The sequence below is a fragment of the Pogoniulus pusillus genome, chromosome 15 (assembly GCF_015220805.1).
Source record: "Pogoniulus pusillus isolate bPogPus1 chromosome 15, bPogPus1.pri, whole genome shotgun sequence".
Taxonomy (NCBI): domain Eukaryota; kingdom Metazoa; phylum Chordata; class Aves; order Piciformes; family Lybiidae; genus Pogoniulus; species Pogoniulus pusillus.
The window spans coordinates 11,294,404-11,311,698 of record NC_087278.1 but is presented as its reverse complement, the minus strand read 5'-3'; the positions used below and the strand labels follow the sequence as shown (position 1 = coordinate 11,311,698).

General features: G+C 41.8%; 1 protein-coding gene across 4 annotated transcripts in view; it reads right to left on the bottom strand.

Annotated features, from left to right (window-relative positions):
* LARGE1 (LARGE xylosyl- and glucuronyltransferase 1) overlaps positions 1-17,295 on the bottom strand; it is a 331,282-nt gene that overhangs the window by 126,438 nt on the left and 187,549 nt on the right. The gene's annotated exons all lie outside the window — the stretch shown is intronic.

Here is a 17,295-nt window from a genome sequence, read left to right as displayed (position 1 = left end):
CAAAATCCTTCAAGAAAACCTTCAAGAACAAGCACATGTTCCTAAACTACTTGGATGTTGGAAGAGCAGTTGATGACAGGTTAACAACAGCTGCTTAGTATGCATTTCTTTCTGAATATAAAGTAACAAGGCCTCTGCTGCTGTAAGCTGACCTGCTCTTTCCTCTTTAAAATGGCACACAACTATTTTTGGGTATTTTTAGGGTTCCTGTACTGAGGCAGAGCTTTCCCCACACTGCTAAAAGATCAGCTTTCCAGTCATACAGAAATAAAGAAGCGTTAAAACTAATTTTACAAACTTGAGCTTGCTTTCACTGTTATCCACTCCCATGTTATTACTTCTGGATGGCATGTCCATCATCATTTCATTAGCCCAAATGCAATAATGTTCCAGAATAAAGCCTGATATGCTTATGCAAATAAGTCCAGCAAGGCAGTGAGTCAGATGTTGCTTGAATAGCCTGGGACAAGCAGGGGACGTTGTGTTGGTTTGAGGCTAATTGGAATATTTTAATGAGAGAAATTAAATCCTTGGCTATGAGAAGAAAATAACAGTGATGCTTAAGTCACTCATTCTTCCGCTGAGAGATGCAAGTAGTCAAAATACAGATAAGGCACTCACTTCTTACTCCTCAGTTCTCACTTCTCCTCCTCTGTTGCTCTTTGTGTCCAGCTGCATCTTGCCTTGACTCCTTTGCATGAGATCTATGTAATCCAAACTAACCTTTTCCTCTAACCTCCCTGTTGGCTTTTGACATCTCACCTCAGATCTCTGCAGATTTATCACAGAGCTATATGGAGACTGATTTGGTTATTTCTTGGGGGAGGTTAGGGGTGTTGGTTCTGGAGCCTTCTGGGCCATCTGACTGTTTCAGGAGGGATTTTGCATTTCTGTATTACTTTTAATTTGCATATAACTGTAAATATCTGTGTATATTATGTATATATATGCTTGTGAACTGCGCTAAGCTGTAAACAGATTCCTTAACTTCCAAGTGACTGAGTCTAGTCTGGTAAATTGCTGGGGTCAGGGAGTAGCATTCCTAAACCATCACAGAGGTAAAAGGTGGCTAGAAAAGTGTTGTGGAGGGCCTGTAGGCCCGAAAGCAGGCTTATTTATGCCTGCTCTGCCTGGACATCTCTCTCTGCCTGCACCAGGGGTAAACGAGCACAAAGGGGCCATAAAGTCAGTTGCCCAGGACACCTGATTGTGTAAGCCCCCACACGCCCAGCTCGTGTCTCCCTGGTGTAAGCCCATGTGTACTTCCTTGCAGCTTTATGCCTGCCTTTACCTACGGAGCACAGTCTCCCAGCAGCCGCGCACCTTGTATGCCCACTGCCTATCATTGCCTGGTAAGTGTGACAGTGCTGCTAAGATAACCAGGAAGCAGACTCTAGATTGTCTGCACACGAGCGGCCTGAGGAGGCAGCGTTAGACCTGTGCTCAGACTGCATGGAATCCTGCATCTGCACCTGGAGATCCTGCCTATGTACCCCTGGAGAGAGCAGCCAGCAGGATCCAGCCACATAAGGTCAGAGACTGCCATCTCCCCTGACGCCGGAGGATTCCAACCTTAAAGTCCACAGGCAGAGATCCTGAAGAATTGGACATTTGCAATAGGCTGTGACATAGCCCCGGAGGGTGATTTCTTATTAATCCGAACTGTGAGTAAATACTTGAATGCCTCTGTAATTTCTATTACCTCTGCCATAAAGCGGAAAGCAGCTTTCAGCTCAGCTTTGCTGGGCAAACAGTATAAGACCCCAGGTGGCATTAAGCCGTGGGGAAAACTCTCTCTCTGTTAATAGTTTGAATGTTTGCTAGTTATTAAGAAGTTTCTGTAGATATATATTCCCATAATGTCTTCATAACAGTGTAAAAATCAATACTAACATTAAAGTTCAGTGGTTGGGGGTGGCGAGAGTTGGAATATTGGAAGTTAATAAATATATATATATTTATAAATATCCTCTCGCATTAATGAATTTCTCCCCTCCGCCACCATTGGCGTAGGTGTCACAGTCCCCCCTCCATGACAAAAAGTAAATCACTTTCAAGGAGTGGTTACTTTCTGCGCTCTCAGGATTCCCAATAGCTAACACTATTGCCATATATCACTGCAGGGAAGAGATCCTTTCATGGCAGCTCCTTACAGCCTGGCACGTAGATGCCAACAGCCTGCCACCCTGAAGCCTGATGTCTGAAAGCAGCAGTCTCTATTCCCAATGGCCTAACACAGCTGGCTAGCACGTGTTTGATTTGAGCATAGACTGAAGCTTGAACTGTCAATTGTCTCAATGTATCTCAAGTTTTCCTTCCTCTGATGCAATGCTGAGTGAGACACAAATTAGTCCCTAGCACAATTTCTTCACGGCTTTGCTATTCGTGAATAATGTAAGCATTCCAAATTCGTGCTGAGGAAAACTCCTTACGCCACACAACAGCACTGCAAAGGCTTCACTCTCTCTGGGTACTACCTATAGTCTTACTAAAGAACTAAAACCCCACTATAGTTGAAGAGTTGGCTTAGAAGTTAAGAAATACCAGTCTGAGATAATTAAGGTGGCCTAAGCACAAGCTCTTGCAAAATCCTGCAACCTCCAAACTGTCCACTATGATATAATTGGTAACATTTAGACATTTCATTTATCTGAAATACTGACTAAATGTTTTCTGCAAGTCTTGACACTTTTTTTACCCCCCTCTGGCATAGTCTAAATGGCCCATATATGGAATGTTTGTGAATCCTTTGCTTTATAAGCAAGATCAGAATTGCCTTCAGAGAGCAAATATTCCTAGAAGATATGTCAGGAATAGAAAAAAAACCAAACCAGAGCTTGTTAAAAAGGAAAGGCAAACTAAATAATGTGATGTATTTTGCCATTTGAGTAACTCAGCTCAGCACAAATAGCACACCTTGGATCTCCAGCTCCCAATGTCTGGCTCTTTGTTCACAAGAGGAGAGTAAAGAAAGGCCATTTAGGTGGTGCTGACAGTGATCCTCTTAAGTGAGCGAAGAGAAGTAATACCTTCTCTCTAAACATCTTTCATCAGAACTCTCTTTGTTCTTTCCATAACTAAAGACTCAAAATACACTGAATTATCTAAATGATTTGGTGCTTCTGGCTACAGCAATTACAGAAACACAGAATGGACATGCCCATTAGTCTGCATACTGTACACAACTAATCACTCTGGTAAATGCCAGAGAAGCAACAGTCTCCATGTCTAGCAATACTTTACCAGCAAGCTGTCTTCCCAGCTATCTTCTGACCATCTCAGGGAAGAGCTGGCTAAAACACAGTAGCTGTAGAGAGTTAAAATAAGCTTTCTGACAACTACTACCATGGTATAAATGTTCACTACAGGTAAAAGAAGTGCCATTTTTAAGGAGAGAAGTCAATTCTAGACATGATGAAAAGAAGGATAAATGGTGGCTCACTCCTTGTCTAAGGATTGCGAAGTGACCACATTCCCAAATATTTGGGTATTGTTTTTCTTGAAAATACTCAAGTCTGGTTGCCCACACATTGATACCAAAAGGAACAACTCTTCTAGCAAGTCATCACAAATGCCTTCAGCCAGGCTTCAACTCCTATATTGTAGTTCTTCAGGGAACTGTAATTGGTTTTCCCTAAGCGTGCTATTTTTTTCTCCCACAAGCAGATGACAGGGAAATCTCCCCAGGCCCTCCAGATGAACACTGACTGCTCTGTAGTTGTAAGTGAAACCTGTAGCTGGGCAGGCATCTCTTTGAAGGAGAAGGAGACTCAGTCTTGCAGACTTAGCAGAGAGACGATTTGGAAAACACTAACAACAAAAACAGAATGAAAGCAGAAACAGTGACCAACAGGAAAGGACAAATGACTTAAGGAAGCCTCTACTGTGTCAGATCAAAAGTCCACTGTTTCAGTAGCCCACATCTGACAGTGGATGGTGGCAGCTGCCTACTGAAAAATACAAACCCAGGGAAATTCTACAGTGGTACTGCCCTATATATATATATATATATATATATATATTTCCATCCTCTGGCAATTTGCACATTTCAGAGCTAGAGTGGCATTTTCTTAATAGACACCTTTTGATGGATTTTTCCTTCATCAATTTGGTTGATTTTGGAAGTCCTGTAAGGTTTCAGCAACCAGAAGATACTGCAGTGAAGACTGCCATGCTTATTTACAACTCCTGTTTATCTGGACCCAGCCTTCCATCAACTTAATTTAGGTCACATTTGTTATCACAGAACTACCAGAACAGCAAACCAGTTTCTCTTAAGTAGTTGTGGCTAGTTTAGAACCTATCACTGTACATGTAAATTTAGGTTTCTTTTCTCTCATGTGTCTTCCTTTGTATTTATCAACAGCTTCCACCTGATCCTCACTGGGATAAAGACAAAGTAGATGAAAACAGGAAGTAGGGTGCAGGGATGGGTGAAAGTCTTAAGTGTAAGTATGGAAAAGAACAGGACAAGTGCTTTGGTTGAGCGAGAAGCACTGATCCTTGGGGAACACCACTAGTGACTGGCTGCCAACTGGATGTGGCACCATTCACCACCACTCTCTGGGCTCTGCCATCTAGCCAGTTCTTGATCCAGTACAGAGTGAATCTGTCCAAACCATGAGCTGCCAGATTGGCTAGGAGCTTCTCATGGCAGACAGTGTCAAAGGCTTTGCTGAAGTCCAGGTAGACTACATCCACAGCCTTCCCCACATTCACCAGGCAGGTAACCTGATCATAAAAGGAGATCAGATACTGTATTGATTTTCTTACTACACTTGTTTAGCATGTTGCTGCTTCTATGAATGCCAGAAGTAGCAAGATATTATTATTATTACTTTTAAGACAGCTAATAGAACTGAGGTTTTCAAGTGTTTTCTAAATGTGGTGAAAACAGTATCACCATTTTAATGACAATCATAATATCAAGGGTGTTTTTTTTTTCCATGCAAAGCATAAAAAGAGAAATAAACAATAATAAACAATATTGTATTGACTGGCACAAGACAGGAACTTTTCTTTCTACCCAGATTTTATCATCACTATTTCTCAAGTTCAACCAGGGAGAATTTCATCCTGTCATGAATTTGTGCCATACTTTTTCTCACATTCATGAACACTGAGCCACAATTCCAGTAGCACAAGCACAGATCAGGGTTAATTTCAGGATAATCTTTTTCATTTCACATTTGCCATACCCCTCATTATCTAAACTCTGCAGGATTACCTGGCTGACTGTCTTTCTCACCCTCTTGCTTCCAGGCGAGCAATATCAACACTCATGTTTATAAATATGTAAAGGGTGAATGCCAGGAGGATGGGGTCAGGCTCATCTTGCTGGTGCCCAATGACAGGACAAGCAGCAATGGGTGGAAGTTGAGACATAGGAAGCTCCATGTAAACATGAGTTTAAAAAAATTCACTGTGAGGGTGACAACACTGGAACAGGCTGCCCAGGGCGGGTTGTGGAGTCTCCCTCTCTGGAGGTATTAAAAATCTGCCTGGATGCATTCTTGTGTGATCTGGTATAGGTGATCCTGCTCTGGCAAGGGGGGTTGGACTGGATGAGCTTTCAGTCCCTAACATTCTGTGATTCTGTGATCTTATGCTGAGACTGTGTTAATGGAATCACTGAGAAGGGAGGGAAATGTGGGAATGCAAAGTGAAGAAAGATAATAACAGGCAGATGCTGACCTTGGCTCCCACCAGCTGCTGGCTACTTTATCTCAGAAAGGATAGATAAGAGACACCTCATTAATGAGGAAAACAAGGCGTGGTTTATGCTGATGGAGTGGGTTATCCTTGCTTAATTATGCTAATGTGTAGGTGTGTGCTTTATGCCCTGAGGGTATATATTGAGAGCTGAATGATCAATAAACTTCTCTGGCATAATTCACATTGACTCGTCTGGAGTCCATGTGGCATCGCCTTGATCACATTGATCTGTGGGGCCTTGGCCACGGTTCCTGTGGCAAGCTAAACAGATTTCTGCAACAGGGAAATAGTAGGTTCCCATTTAAATATCAGTAACGTACATGTCTGTCTTTAGCAGGATTCATTTCCTTTTTACAGATAACAATCAACAAAAGAATCAAAACTGAGAGAGAGAGCAATTTCAAGTGACCAAAGTACCTGGCACAAGGAAGGTGACTGTCACCTGTAATCGCTTCCTCAGAAGCACTGCCAAAAGGAATCTCCTTGCATCCCACCTTAGGCAAGTCAATGGCTATGTTTGTCAAGTATCCAGCAATCATTAACAGAAGAGATTTCTTTAAGCAAAACCAGATTTTTCTCTTCATATTTGCTGTATAACTTGTAACTTCAACCTTGAATTTATTTTTTTCCTGGGTGATTCATGGGTTTTGACTATACTGATATTCCCCCCCTGTAACAGGTCCTTCCCAGTTATATGAGTGGTTGTCAAGGAAACAAGGAATCCATAAAGTTAGATAACTTTTGCAGGTGCAGACTTCTGGTGCCTAAGTATTTCAATAACTATAATAATTTGCACTGAGAAACAATGGTAGAGAGATAGGATTTTACACATTTTTTGCCAAAATTATTTTTCTGTTTCTGCTGGACTTTGCTGCTGTTGTTCTTACTTATCACAGAAGCACTGGTGACTTTAATAGAATTCTGCCTCATCTCTCGCTTTATGAACAGATGATATCTTCCACACATGCATGCAACAAGTCTGGATACAAATAGCAGTGAGCAAAAAGGTTGAGATAGAAAAGGATGATTATCTGAACCTCTGGGTCCTGGATAATGTAAAGCAAATGCAGAAACTGTGGAGCAAGCCACAAGTGGAAAGGAAGATTAGATGTTAAAAAGGCAGAACAAACAAAACCTCCCAAATCGGCACACAGCAAAGGAAAACAACTGCAAATTAATTCTCATCTCTGTAGCAAAGTCTGTAAAATAGTCTCCCTGATGATGAGGCTTGCTTTTCTTCTTCTTCTTCTTCCTTTTTTTCTCCAAATCTCTCACCAATACACACATACCCAAAGGGCAAACAAGTGGGAAAAAAACCCTGATTTTAAAAAGCTTCTTCAAAACAACTTCATTAATAACAAAATTAACTGGGGGTGCCAAGAGTTAAGCCATGCTCTGTGTTTGGAACCAACAGATGAAACTGCAGAGTGTAAAATAAAGTAAAATAGATCTTTTGTCTCTTCCACTTAGTTAAAAAGACATTCAGCCACACAGCTTCTTCAGAAAAGAAACTACCAAAAGGTAAATCACCTCCTGAGATTATCTCCTTTCTCTTTGGCTGCCTTGCCTTCACAAGGTTTCTATTCCTCCCTTCTTGCTTAGCTCTACTAAACTCAAGATAGCCAGTTGCCACTAGACTCTTGAGTCCTTTTATTGACTCACATTTGAGACATTCTTAAATTTGTCCAACGTTTCCTGCTGTCTCCAAAATGCTAAATGCCCTTTTTGTTTTCTCTGTCGACCTGCCCAACTCCAGCTGTTTTCAGTATGGCAGCCAAGGGTGGAGAACCTACAAAAGTCAGAGCATCCTGAGTGACACCTGCAAGAATAAACCAACCAGTCTCCCAGCTCCACCTCTCCAGCAGAGGCAAAACTGCAAGTCTTTCTTAGAAGATAAGAGAAAGTCTGGGTTTTCCCTTCCTGTCAGCAAACAAGTGAAAAGAGACACACAAGCTGGACTAGATAAAATGGCAGGGAGACAAAGCTTTCTGCTAAAAGCTGACTGACAGGTAGATCTGTCTAGAATTTGGCCAGGGGTCAAAAACAACTCCTGGCTGCCCTTCTCACTTCACCTGCATGGAAAGATAAGAAAAATCAGTTTCACTTTTTAATTGCTAGTGAACTCAATCAGCAAGCTTTTTGTACTAATCCATCAGGGAAGATACAAATCCATAGAAATATTATAATTGTCCTCTTTTTACTGTTATCAGCTATGCAAATTCATGCACATTAGCTGTAGTCATTATATGTTCTGGCAAATTTCCATACAGATTTTGGAGTCAAAGTCCAGAAGCATCCATTCTGTATTTTGCACAATGTCATGACATTAAACAGGTGTCATAAAGACAAACTGTCCTGAATAAAAAGCAACACCATCTCCTGCATAAACACCTTATGTTGGATAGACAATAGCCTCAGCTCAGTGACAAAAATGTACCTGAAGTGGAATTTTAATCCCTACTGGATTTTGTGCAAGTCCTTCTTTAAGGCTGAAGACAGAAAGTAGCAGAACAGTTGGAGTGGCTATTATTAACCAAGTAATGTCTGGCAGGAGACTGCAGGTCTGAAATATTAGTTATCACCTGCAAAAAAAGAAATCCCCAACCAAAACCCAAACATGTTGAGGGAAGAACTTCTCATTCTTTTAAGACTGAAAGACTGCATACTGCTTGTATCCAGCACAAGCCAGAATGTACTTCGATGTAACAGCCTGAGCTGCAGAGGATGATGATCTGTGGAAAAGATGTGGGAATGCAGCTTTCACCAGACCTCCGACGTGCTAATGCAAAGTCAAGGCATGGCAAATGCACAGAAGAAAAAAGGATTTGTTTCTCTATTCAGGACATCACTGGCCCCTCTCTGGCTCCTCACCAGTAAAATCACCTCTGGCCAGACCTAAACTGTCATTGTTTCTACCTTTAGAGGTAGAACAGTGAAACTTCAACAGATGAAACTTCTGCAAGAAAGATGTCATTAGCAGGTGGAACACACATCCAGCTGGTGCAGAAAGTGCTGTATCTCAGAGAGAACTACTGGTTCTCCCCTTTGCAGCAAAAACCCAAAGAATTTACAGGAAAACAAAACATCCTCCATTCTGCAGGATCAGAGGCCAAGTGAGTGGGAACTTCTCATACCACAATTACTGCTTCAAGAGAATAAAAAACATGAAGCAGTGTTCCTTTCTCCAGGGGTGCATATTCTAATAGGATCAAAACTTCTAAGAACTAAAAAGATTGAGGAGTACACCTGGGACAACCAAGATAATAAAAACCAAAATGTGTTACAATTATGAACACATAACAGTGTCCTAACAATAACCCGATACAATAATTTTTACCAGAAGAATGGCCTTTTCAGCCCTAATCCTTCAGAATACTTTCTGCCTACATTGCCTTCTGGATTGCTCCACAGGAAGGTGCTCACATGTGAACTACCACACAACACTTTCCTGAATTCCAGTTGTTTCTCAGAAACAAGCCAACAGCAAGTGCTGAACAATTCCAACCCTCTGCTACCTTTTAGCAGCCTGCTATGTTTTTTCAGCTTGGAAAAATATATCATAGAATATGATCATAGAATGTCAGGGGCTGGAGGGGACCTCAAAAGCTGATCCAGTCCACCCCCCAACTCAGCAGAGCAGGATCACCTATACCAGATCACACACGAATGCATCTAGGCAGGTTTTGAATATCTTCAGAGAGGGAGACTTCACAACGCCCCTGGGCAGCCTATTCCAGTGCTCTGCCACCCTTACTGGGAAAAAATTCCTCCTCATGTTTACATGCAGCTTCCCATGCCTCAGCTTCCACCTTTGTCCTGTCATTGGGTATCACCAGGCAGAGCCTGGCTCCATCCTCCTGCCACTCACCCTTCACATATTTATAAACACTGATGCGGTCACCTCTCAGTCTCCTCTTCTCTAAGCTAAAGAGCCCCAGCTCCCTCAGTCTCTCCTTGTAAGAGAGTTGCTCCATTCCCTTAATTAGGCTCTGGCCAGCCTGATCTAGGGTAGAGTGTCCCTGCCCATGGCAGGGGGTTGGAACTAGATGATCCTTACGGTCCCTTCCAACCCTGACTGATTCTATGCTTCTATGATTCTATGATCTTTGTGGCTTCAAATATACTTCAGTTCTTTCTAAATCTAAAAGCAAGAATCACTAAACATTTTTATAAGATGCTCACATCAATACCAGTCCTGAATTGGAGCACTTTGGGCAGTCACTTCTATCAATAATTGAATGCCCTATGACAGGGATGTGTCCTTATGAGCAAGTGAAAAGCCATTAAGCTCTAAGACCATAGTCATTATATGTCTTCCTAGCTTTTTATCTGTTAATGCCAAGAAAAATTGTGCTGGAACACAGGATGACCATTAACTCTCCCCAACGAGCACAGGAGATATACAACCTATACTCCTTCTGCAGGTCAAAGTATTAAATAATTTCTTTATGTCCAAGGTTAGGACAGCAAAATGCTCTCATTCCTCACAGGTAGGAGATAAAGCTCTGAGCAAGCAGTTGCTGTAATGGAGATACATGGCACATACAACTGTTGCAGCAGGCAGTTGGAGGCACTGCATGGTTTTAACATTATTTTCCCCCCCAGGGTACACTGGACAATTTTTGTCAAACTGAATACATTTTAGAACATCTCATGCACAGTTGTTAATCTTTTCCTCAGTCTCTGTTAAAACAGTCTTCCCTGAAGTTGCAACCAAGGTTGCTGCAATGAGGGACGTTTAAGAAGCTGAATGCCAAACAGCAATTCCTGCTACCGAAATGTCATAGTCAGCTACTGTGATGCAAATGTGGGTGATGCCGGTGGAAGAGTTGGCTCCTTATTCCTTACTGCACACATTACAAAGAGCAGCTACCTTGGCTTCCTGGCAGAGATAGCGACTGTACTGCTATTCCCTAGAATCAAATAAGAGGTGGAACTACAGAGAAGCCCACAACAGTTGAAGAGAAGTTATAAAGCTAATAAAGAACCCCAAGGTCTCCAAAACATCAGCAACAGTAGAAAAGCATAAGGGGTTTATAAAGCCAGGCATAAGGCTCTCTTTTGCAACAGTCAGTTGTGCAGCTGCATCACTATACAATAAAACACAGACTGCAACCCTTGCAACAGGCCCAGAAAATGCTGCACTTTCTTGCATCACACCAAATTCTTACAGTTAGAAATCTTAAATTAACTAACAGCATTCATAAATTCAAGGTGAAATTACACAAGACCCTACAATGCAACAATCAATTCCGCCTTTGGCATCTTGCCTCCCTCCACAAAGTCAGAGGTGAGGCTGCTTGTGAAAGCTAAGTGTCACCAAGCAGATGACAACTGCTGCAAGTCAGTCATGGCACCATGACTCCCATTCTCATGACCCTTCCCTGACCAGCCTGATTGATTCCAACAGCACTTCTTTCAGCACTGACTGTTTTGAATAGGCAGACAGTTAAGATGCAGTGTAATTTTATGTAAAATGACTTTTTCCTAATAAATGCCTGAACAATGATAGAAAACACATCTAATAATTATCTGTAATGTTGCATGGCTTTTTTTGTGTGTGTGTGCAGAAGAGAAACAAAGGAGGGCAGAGGAAGTACTGCTTAGGCTCCTCAGTCTGCACAGATAGATTCTGACCACTTCACAAAGGTTCCACTGTGCTGGGGATTTTGAATTGCTATCTGTTTCTTGGTGGATACTCATTTCCTCCCAAGCAGTCTGAAGGAAAATATCTTGGCTTACAAAACCTGGTCTGTTAATGTCCAGTGATCTGTGCTGAAAACTATGGATAAAAGAGCCTGTTCTTAGCATGGTAACACTGTGTCACAACCACAAGCATATTTTATCACCTGAGATTTCGTGTGTCTAGGAACCAGTATGCTCATCAGCAAATACATACAACTTAATTCATAACTTTTAAATTCAAGTCTAAAACTAAGCCACGTGAGCTGTGAAAATCTCTAGAATGTTTTGCTTATAGACTTTGAAAAGCTTTAATCTGCATTTTTTTAATACCACTGTTCAAAAGAGAAAGGGAAAGGGCAGGAAGAAACAGCAGTCTATGACTAGTATTTCAGTGACATGCAGAGAAGACCAGTTTACAGAGACCCTGGTGAATTGCAGGAGCATTTCAAGCCCACCAAAACACATAACAGTATTTACCAAAAACCACAGTGCTGTAGGAACACTTCAGTTAAATATCTACAACTGTGTAAATGATTGTAAACATAAAGAGAGGTTGTGTTTCACATCCCGTGTTGCATTAATAGCAATTACATACTGTATACAAAGCAGGAAAGAAAGGAAGGAAAGCAATGTAACTTTGTGTGTCTGCCTCTGAGGTATAAAGTGAATCACTTAACAGATAAACCATCAAGCACTGCCCTTGACCAATACCTAATCTGCATGCAGTGCAATGCAAACACAGCCTAACCATTATAATCCATGACAGTTAGTAGGCTTCAGCTTGTTTTCACTTCTGTGAAAATAAATCGTTAGGGATGCCTGCCTTTGAAACATCCACTGGAACTGCTTGACCAGGAAAATGGTACAAAGCAGAACTGTAGCCAGTTTTGCTGTTCAAGCCTTTATCAACACTGATGTCATTGTTACCCTCTGCAGTTGATGTGACAAACACTAAGCTAAGAATCAAGTATCATCTCACATCATTTCAGCTGCCCATCAAGCCACTCTTTCCCATGTTTAGCAGGTGGTATATACACTTCTGTTGGAAATATTTGCTTGATTATGGTTCCAAAATTGGTACATGGTAATGCATGATGTATACAGCCCCATCAATGTTATCCTTCATTGGAAATGCTTCTGCTGGTAGCAAGAGATTTCAAGGCATTTGATTTGGTGTCATTTGTTTCACTGACACTTAGAAACAGCACCTTTACAACAGCCAACATTATGGGGATATTGTCTTAGGCTAACTCTAGTGAACTGATGTCACAGCTCAGATGGAAGTGGCTAAGCATTGACTCACCTCATGCCTAAGTAAATGTTAGCTGGTATTTATGCCACACTATTATCCAAGTTTGGGTTTGCTCTCTGGATCACATCACTGACTCCTGACTGAGTGTGCAGACCACATCAACATTTCTGATATGAAATCACCTAAGGCAGGACAGGTAGTGAGATTTGTGGTCTTTTGTTTCTGGGTACAGTAAAAGCTGTGATACTGTCCATGCATGCAGCAATGTATGGAGCTTTTCTCATTTCACTTTCAGGTTGAATGGGCATCTACTGCAAATATCTATTCACCATCTCTACCTTCAAGTTCATAGATCAATTGCAGCATGCTCATGTGCTGAAGTTTTTAAAGGACATGACTTTTCTGCTTTACCAGTAATGAAGAGATGCTGTTTATCTGAGCCATCAAGATTTACATACAGCAGAGCAGACAACAGCTCACTTTACCTTCTGCTTCTAAGCAGACAACTACTCATGCTACCTTCTGCTTCCCTCAGTTCACCTTATGTTGTCAGCAGACTGTCAGGCAACATCTGGAAAAACAAACTCATTGCATTTGTATTCCACACATCACACATACAGTACTGCTTTATCAGCTGCTCCTTCTGCTTTGGGCCAATGCAGTTCACAATGGGTTCAATGTCTACACTTCTTTGTGAGTGAACTGACTCGAGATTCCACACTGAATAACGAAGTGCAAATTGCTCACGTTGCACATCTTCAATAGTTAGCTCTGCAGTTTCTTCATGTAAAACTGAACTGAAAAGAAACTACAATATCCTGCAGCCTAATATTTGGAAGCCACAGCTCTAACAGGTCTTTTAGATCAACGTTTCAGAGGTGTTTTTGTCTTTTATTTAATGTTCAAAGAAGACAATTTCCGGTTTCCAGTTATTTTGTGGAACACATTTCTGTAATCGCTACATCTTCTGCTCTAGGTCCAAAGCTGAATAACATGACTCATGTGATGATATAAAGTGAATCTACATCAACAGCTAAGTTTTCAGTTTGCAGTCACAGCCATAAGTGGCCATATTAATTTGGATGAAATATGCATGTGCCATACTGTGCAGAACAAGAATGAAGCCTGCAGCTCAGTCACTGACACCGTATTAGCAGCTGCCCACACTTCAAGGAGGCTTATTGCTTATTACTAACTGCATGCAGCAAGTTTAGTTATTGGGAGAGAGTTGTGCTGGCAATGCAGTTCACCATCTGAAGTTGAGGGAGGGGTTTCAGACACAGATTTCCCTCGTGGTTACTGGTAAGGCAGTGAAGAAACAGGCTGAGTTATGCTGGGGGAAATTACAAGTGTCTTAATAGAACTGGCTGTTAAAATCATCTAATCAGCTGTTTAGAAGAAGTATAATCAGCAAGCTTCCATTTCAGCTGTCTGACCTTTTTCCCAGAAATGCTTCACAGCCAGGCCTCCTCTTCTTCTACCCCATGCCCTACCATGGCCAGAGGCCAGTGGGATGAGATTTAACAAGGCCAAGTGCAGGGTTCTGCACTTTAGCCACAACAACCCCAAGCAGCGCTACAGGCTGGGGACAGAGTGGCTGAGAGCAGGCAGGAAGAAAGGGACCTGGGGATACTGATAGATAGTAGGCTGAAGATGAGCCAGCAGTGTGCCCAGGTGGCCAAGAGAGCCAATGACATCCTGGCCTGGATCAGGAACAGTGTGGCCAGCAGGACAAGGGAGGTTATTCTTGCCCTGTACTCAACACTGCTCAGGCCACACCTTGAGTACTGTGTCCAGTTCTGGGCTCCTCAATTCAAGAGAGATGTTGAGATACTGGAACGTGTCCAGAGAAGGGCAACAAAGCTGGTGAGGGGCCTGGAACACAAACCCTATGAGGAGAGGCTGAAGGAGCTGGGGTTGTTTAGCCTAGGGAAGAGGAGGCTCAGGGGTGACCTCATTGCTGTCTACAACTATCTGAAGTGAGGCTGTAGCCAGGTGGGGGTTGGTCTCTTCTCCCAGGCAACCAGCAACAGAACAAGGAGACACAGTCTCAAGTTGTGCCGGGGTAGGTATAGGCTGGATGTTAGGAGGAAGTTCTTGCCAGAGAGAGTGATTGGCATTGGAATGGGCTGCCCAGGGAGGTGGTGGAGTGGCTGTCCCTGGAGGTGTTCAAGAGAAGCCTGGATGAGGCACTTAGTGCCATGGTCTAGTTGACTGGCTAGGGCTGGGGGATAGGTTGGACTGGCTGATCTTGGAGGACTCCTCCAACCTGGTTGGTTCTATGTTTCTATGTACTTCAAGCAAAGGTAGACCTCTCCCTGCCTATTCTCTCCTTCTGTTACTTCAGCAGCACCCACCTCTAGGAAGAGACTGAATGTAGGCTCTGAATGTTGGCCCTAAAAATTCAGGGCTAATAAGTGGTAGCTGCAGTGAAGAGCTCGGTTCCCTAAAACCCAAGAGAAAACAGCTCCTACCACAGAGCCTTATTTTCTACAACCTCCTTCAGGACATTGGTTGCTCTAATTCGAAACAGCAAATATTTTAAGAACTGCAGGACATGTTAAGAAACATCACCAACTGTTTTAGTCTCCAAATTTTGCCTTAAAAAAACTAATCCTCTAGTGGAAACCGTTGCCTGAACTCTAAATAGCTGCTTGAAAACAAAAAAACAACCATACTCCTTATGAAGGATGTAACATTATGTGCTCCCTTCCACTGTTTGAGCAGGAAGAGGAGCAGGAGCAGAAACAGGACTTTTCCCAGGACTTAAGGGCTTAAGCTAACATGCCAGCTTCTGCTGCATTAGATGTAATAGGCTGGAAGCTCATACACATCTGAAAGGGAAAAAAATGAAATGGAACATTCACTGTAGCAGCTAAAATGGGTACTAAACCAATGAAACATTGGTAAATGACAGCTAAGAAGAAAATCCTCAAGCTATTGTTCAGTCTAAACCCTTTTAAATGTTAGAAACTGGCATTGATTGCAGGTTTTAAGAGGACTATAGACGGTCATTAAAACTGAAACACTGTAATATAATACAGTAACACTGGATTCATAGATCACTTCAGAGAAAGGTAGACTTTCTAGCAAATATTCCAGTACCACCCCTGTTTTCCTAACACTGGACAGCATAATGTAGCTCCCAAGAGTACAGGTGAAGTACATGAACCCAAAAATCATTAAATTGTCTCTAGAGGCTATGTAGGAAAGAGATGAGCTCCTACAGCTGTCTGTAAGCAGCTCCTCAGTCCTCTTTGCTAAAACTTGCAATCTGGATTTGAGCCAGCATCATACCTAGCTTTTAAAACCTGCATTTTAAATTTAGAATTCTTCTATTCTTTGGCAGTGTCTGCCACTTTGACCTGTGCTGGGTTCTAGTTTATACTGGGGTTTTGGGCTACTGAAATCAGGGAAATTGCTTGGTATGCAGCATAGTGAACTCTGAGCAAGAGTGGCAGACCTAGAAAGATGTATTTATGCATCAATACCTGCATCCATTAAGAAAACAGTTCCCAAGCTAAAGCCTGTGGGTTACATAAAAACCAGCCCAGTGTTGCTTTAGGTCACCAACCAAATAAAAATTAAAGCTGTGTGAAGGAGGAAGCACAAAATCAGACTTTACTCTCCAGCCTTATATATGTGCAGTGTTTTGCCTATAAATTAGCAAGTTTGGGATCACTGAAGTAAGCTCTCTTGGTTATTATTTACTTAACTAGATTGGATCATACCCAAACGACCTGAAGGAAAACACTAAGAGGTCTGTCTTGCTTAGCTGAGAGGCTAATTAAGCCCTGTAAAACCCCACAATTTGCAGAAAAGAACATGTAATATAGACACACACACAAGATTTACAAGAACAAATGTCCTCCTTGCTATGAAGCTGTAAAGAACAGAAGGGAGGTCTCTAGCTAATTAGGTTAATAACAGCTTATAGCTTCACACAGAAGCACTAATAAAACAATAAAACCAGCTAGAAACAAAGTATTTCTTTCCTTTTCCATCTCTTTCCACAACTTTCTGTACTCCAGATTTTACAGCATGGTGTGCTTTGACTTTACCTCATAATTAGCACAGCAATTTGCTAAATTTTGTTTTTACCTTGTTTCAAAGTGCTGTTCAGAACAATCTGATAAGTTATACAAATTATTGCCACCGACACTGACTGCTGAAATCTGAATATTTCACTCTACCTCCACAGCTAAAAAAACATGCAGCTCAAACTCAATGCTGTGTCTCTGTGATCTAATTTAAACTTCATAACTATGAAAAGATAATCAATTCACATTTTCAGTATGTGATTTTGTTTTTATCCTTGGAGCTCTCCTTTCTTCATAGTCACTCATTTTGAAAGGATATCTAAAAATAAAATGGTAGGTACTAAAATATGTAATACTGGTATCTTGTCAGAGTTAGTGTCCTTATAATGCTACCCATCTATACTAAGGAATGGAGGGAAGATGAGTGTTTCCAGTCCAGACTTGGGATTGGTGAACATGATCCATAAAATTCCACCATTGCTACTAGACAGAAGTACCCTTAGATCAATATAAAGTGATCAGATGCACTTCAGACCTTGGCAGCCAGAGCCCTGTCAATAGTAAGTAAAATTCTAAGCTGCTAAACATTATATTCCATCAGGA